We start from the raw sequence: 6,000 nt of genomic DNA on the forward strand, positions 1-6,000 counted from the left end.
TTCAGCATTATATTTCAGTATTCCAAAAGTAGACAAATTACTTTAGAATCTTCACATACTGCCCTACTCTAAGTACTTGACCACTCCTACATATATGTTCTGTTCCTGTTTAGGGCCATGAGATCAAGACAGATACTGAAGACTTATTTTTCCACATCTCTTTATCCAATACAGTTTATATTTGGAATATAACATTGTCACATGATACAGTTCTCAGTACTAATCCTGATCCTGGGTTCTTGTTTTAAGGGGCATGTGGTCACAAAGTTTATGTAAAACACCTTTTTGTTCAGTGGTTTTTTTTTTTGTTCCCCACCAAGCCTGAAAACCAAGTGAAGCTTATGGTATGGACCTACACTCTTCATGCATCACTGGTCAAGTGTCATCCAACATGGATGTACAATTGCTTGTAACCATTAAGGAGGTTATCTGTCTTATCTAATTTTGAATATGGGCTTATGCCATCAAAATCTTAAATAAGTTTGATAGTGATTGAGAAACATGCATATATGATGGAATGATTTTCAGTATGATATAGCTGAGCTTGTTACAAATCTGGAAACCACCTTTCTGATCTATTTTTGATCAAATGTGAAATAAGGGTTTGCAGACATCAAGATCTCGTACAGTTTAGATGATGAATGAAATACACTAATATTAATGAGATGATCTTGCATTTGGTTGGCTTCTGTTGTATCTGTAATAAAAGAATGAAACTTAGACTGGTATATTACACAGGCAGTAAAAATCAAATGATGTAGCTTTTATTTGAATAGTTGTTCACTTTATTAATTTTTTTCATTTTAAAAAGAAGCAACTCAGATTTGGGGATCATTTTAAGAACATTTGATTTCGTGTTGCAGATTTATTTTCAAGCACAAGTTGTTAAAAAAAAATAAGGCAATATCTACAGCAGGGATTTAACTTTCTACTTTTTCACTTAATTTATTTTTTATTAAAATAAGATTGGGAAAATATCCCGTTTGTCAAAATACTCAATTTCATCTTTTGAAACTGCTTCTATGGGTAATAGAAAATTAAGTAAATAGCCTCAGGGAATAGTTACCTTTCTGTTCCTTTTCTGCACCTTAAATGATCTCAAATTCTCAAGCAGTGATGGAGCAAGGTTTTATTTGTGGTTGGGGTGGGGCATATTTGCATATCATTAAGTCTTCAGGTAAAGGTTCAGAACATGCCTTTCTTCTTCAAACACGTTACCCAATCATAATACCTTAGGAGACGATGTAACCAGCCCAAAACGTCAGTAACTTTGTCAGATTTTGGAAACAGTTGAAAGTATTTATTTATTCCCTAGTCAATGGTCACCTGATATCGGCATTGTAGACCAGGCAGACAATCTAGAGGAATGATGAGAGCATTTTGATGGGAGTGGGTAGAAAACTTCTTCGGTCCAACCTTGAAAGGCTGAGTTCCACTCATCATAGTAAAATCTAATAATGACAAGGGAACTTAAGAATCACTGTTCGTCATGTTTGGATTAAGGTAATGAAGCTGATGTCCCTTGTGCTACCTGCAAAGTAGCTGGTTGAAGAATGTTGAGGTTAGCGACTCACTACACCTACAACACGTTATGAGTTAGATCCGTTACTTCCATGGTGTTCCTAAGTAGAGGTTCTCTCTGGGTGGCAAAGACTTGAAGACAAGTGAAGAGACATTTCTTAGAAACCGAGGAACCAAGGTGGACATTGTATGCTGGAAGTGTCTAGAGGTACTGTGCGGGTTACACTGATCCATGAGAATGCTGTACAGACTGGACGTTATCTGTAGGAAGTGCCTAGTAGGACTATGCGGCTTAGACTGTTGTATGAACGGGTTCTTGGGTACCGAGGCACAAAGCTGGACATCATTTGCATGAAGTCACTAGTGGCACAAAGCCAAGTCATGAAGCTGGACAAGTTCGTTTTTTTTGTTTTTTATTTTGGTGGCTGATGCTTTATGATCAGTTGTGATTGTAGTCATTTGCGATCAGTCTCAGTTATATTGCCGAGTCCCGTCATGAAGGAACATGACTGGCATGACTTTGTGCAGTTTTTTTATTTTGGGGTAGGGTATGAGATAATGGCCCACGTAACCGGTCCGTAATTCTGATATGTGAGACGCAACTGAGGTTGTTTTTGCTCTACATCTTGCTCCCCAGTAAATGATACTGTTTCGAATCGACCTTCGCGGTGGTCTAGTGGTTATAGCGTCAGCTTGCACGCAGCTGTTCGAAATTGTGTGTGTGTGTGTGTGTGTGTTGCACTGAAGGGGGAGGGCATCATGTCTCACCGAGTCACATTATCCTGACACCTGGCCGACCAGTCCTAGCACTAACCTCTTAATGCTGAGCGCCAAAATAACTTTGGCCACCAGAGCGATTCACTGATGGCGAAAGTCACATTCTTCATTAAGAAAATACAACTTTTAATTGTTGTGAACGGCTTGCATTGACTTTTAATGGTATATATTTTCAGGAAGAAAGTTAAATCATTTGTAAAGATTATCAATTTTCATGAAAATCCGATTGTTTAATGAATAAAAGTTAATATAGTTCCTTTTTTCATGAAAGCCATACACGGACATATAAAGGCACATTTTCGATGATAAAAGTATAATTCTTTACGAAAAGTGCACTTCTTTCATGACAAAAGTTCATATTTATTTCTAAAATGTGTAACCAGGAAGAATGTCACTTTTCCACGCAAAAATTACATTAGTTTTGATTAAACTTTATGTAGAAAAGTTTCTAATCAAGGTTTAATGAAGATAAATAGTACTCTTACATGTTGATGCAAATTCTTCACAAAAATGGTACAATCTTCATGAACATAGATAATATTGTTTTTGTAGAAAATGGATTTGTCAGAGCAAGATTTCATCACATTGTAATGGTCCGGATAAAACTACTAATAAATAATTGTTTTGGGGTTATTCATAAGTAGTTATGGAGGCCGCTCTGGGTTCAGTAAAGGGCACGCTTAGTATAAGGGAAATTTAATATTACAACCCCATTTTAAAACATGGCCCTCTGGATACATGAGTAATATAATGTTAAAACATCTATGGGATTAAGGTTAGTGGGTACAAGGGTAAATGTAATGTTAAAAACATCTATAGGTTTAACAATTCTAAGACATTCGGAACACAAGGGGAATTTAAGGCTGAAAATGTCCATGGGATTAACATTCCGGGTAACATGGGTACAAAAGGAAATGTAATGTTACAAATGTCCAAAAGGATTAAAATTAGTATGGCACTCTGGGACCAAGGGGAATTTAACATAGTGCCTCCATTTTAAAATACATGGGGAATTTACTGTTGGTAAAATCCATGGGATTAACATTAGTGGGTACAAGGGTAGATGTAATGTTAAAAGCATCTATGGGATTAGCAATTTTGGGACGTCCTGCTCAGAAGGGGAATTTAATGTTAAAAATATCCATAGGATTAACATTGCGTGGCACTATGAGTACAATCGGAAATGTAATGTTATAAAGGTCCAAAAGATTATTTTAAGGTTGGCACTCTGGGACCAATGGAATGGTAACACTAAAAATGTCCAAATGGTTAACATGTTGGAATGGCGTGCCAGTTATGGAAGTTAACATTTGGCTCTGTCAAAGTGCAGTAACCCACAATTACTGATCAACGCCCATGTACTGACTAACATCTTCTTAGAGACCAGACTCACACCTACTGAAAAACTATCGCATCAACTGACATGTGTGTAACTGTAGGATGTAAAATAAAGAGGTCAAATAACGAGGACTAACATCGAATTTTCAGACAGATAACCATTTAGTATCACTTGGCAAAGTTCATCCTTTCACAACCCGAAAAAATAAAGCGAAGATACGGAATATGTAATAGTTATTGACAGATGCCTATGGATTATTATCACACGGACCAGTTTACAGTCCTATCATATCAAGGGTACGTTCCCTCACTCATACAACTATACCATCTCACAACCATGCATACCCAAGAGGAATATTATGTGCCCGTACTTGCACATACCATCACTCACATCTGTACAATCATACATCCAAAGACGGAAGAATGCATCAGTCTGATTAAGGTTGGGTGGGGTTAATTTTTATTGTTGAAGATAAACATTGATAAACATATATCATGTAGATTTAGCAGTCACTGAGTAGACTCTGTTTCTAGAGATACGAGTTGCTCTGAATTGGGCTGTTAGTTTGTTGTCGTGAATCTTGGAAATTATTGACTTTCCATGACAACTACACCTCCTACGCCAGGCTCGATAACATGGTCACGTCTTCGAGCATTTTTGTGTGTTCCAGCACGCTTTGAAGAAAGTCTAAAATTACGCTCATTTCCCTCCGCTTCCGGATCCTGTGTTATCCTGTCACTTTAGTATTTGGTCTTCCATTTGCCGTTTTGCCGTCATTTCCTCTGCCCATTTAATCTTTTCTCTTTCAGTATATGACCTATCGCCTTTTTGACATGTGACAGAGCTCCACATCTTCTATTGTGACCAGGAAGTGTTTCACCCTCTATAGTCAGAACATAGCTTTGATAAGTCTTCCACATGTATATATTTTTTTCTTTTCTTTTACCGGATCGACAACGAACGACAAGACTGAATGAATGCAATACATAATAAAGACTGGCCACCAATTTAAGTATAAGTGTTAAGTTTATGGGTTTTTCTCATAATTGTTTAAATATGCTAAAAAAAATTAACTTTTTGCATATTTTAATTTTTACTTTTTTGCTAAGTTTAAATTTTCATGCAATTTTAACAGTTTTTATTTTTTTAAATTTTCGAATTATTTAAAGTGTTTTGTAATAATTTTCCATTTTTCTATTTTTTTTTATTTTTATTTTACGTCCGTGTTAGTCCATAGTAGGTATCAGTGAAACTCTTTCTCTTCTCTATTTTCGTTTCAAGGCTAGGTGTTGGATTGTTATTACGTGTATTAGTAACCTTCACATAACTCCCTTTCCCTAGTCTGTTTTATTTGTATGTGTTGGTGTTAAATTAAAATTAGGTGCTTTATTTCTGAAAATGAGTTTTTAATTGATATTGTGTGTGCTAGTAACCATCATACAACTCCGCTTTCCCTTTTCTGTTTTGTTTGTAAGATGTTACTGGATGCTGAAGGTGGGTGCTGGATTGTAATTGTGTGTTTAATTGACCATAGCATAACCCTCTTCTCCTCGTCCGCTTATTTGTGTATATATTTTTATTTATTTAAACAATTCGTTGAGACTGTGAATATATGTCAGACATTCTAACTCTAAATATACCATAGATCCCCTTGCAAATGACTTATTGTGCGTGTGAGTGTATGTATGTGTATGTTTGTGTGTGTGTGTGTGTGTGTGTGTGTGTGTGTGTGCACGTTGGTCAATAAGACTGAATATTGTGCAGTAAGAATATGCATCGGATAGTATAGATATATGTTAGTCAATACGACTTTTAGTCAGTGCTGGTCCGTAACGGTTTGTATACTTGTTTTCCTAAATTAAATAAATGTTTTAAAAAAATTTTAATATTGTAATATTTTCTTTTTTTTATTTATTTTTTATTTTATAATTATGTTTCAACTTCTGTCTTGTAATTTGCTTCAATATTTGTATTTTAAGTTTATTATTTTTAAATATATCATTTTCCTTTTGTGTATTTTATTTTTTACATTTGGTTTTCTTATATAGTAATTTTCTGGGGTGATGTTTGGGTGGTATTTTTTGTTTCAAATTTGGAAGTATTTTTTATTTTATGCTATTTTCGTGAGAATTTGTTTTCAGTTTACAAAATTTTAATTTTGCAATTTGGGATATTTTTCATTTTAAAATCGCTTTTAAAAAGTTTTATTTTATTACTGATCTTTTTTTAAAGTGTCCGCTAAATTTCGCTTCAGTTTTAGAATATTATTATAATTTTTGGTCACTGACATTTTAATAAATATTCCAGTTTCATTTTATCTCTGCTAAATTCGCGTCAGTTTCGTAATTTTAGCATTACTCTTT

Source organism: Sinohyriopsis cumingii, chromosome 6, assembly GCF_028554795.1.
Source record: "Sinohyriopsis cumingii isolate HCF-2022 chromosome 6, ASM2855479v2, whole genome shotgun sequence".
Taxonomy (NCBI): domain Eukaryota; kingdom Metazoa; phylum Mollusca; class Bivalvia; order Unionida; family Unionidae; genus Sinohyriopsis; species Sinohyriopsis cumingii.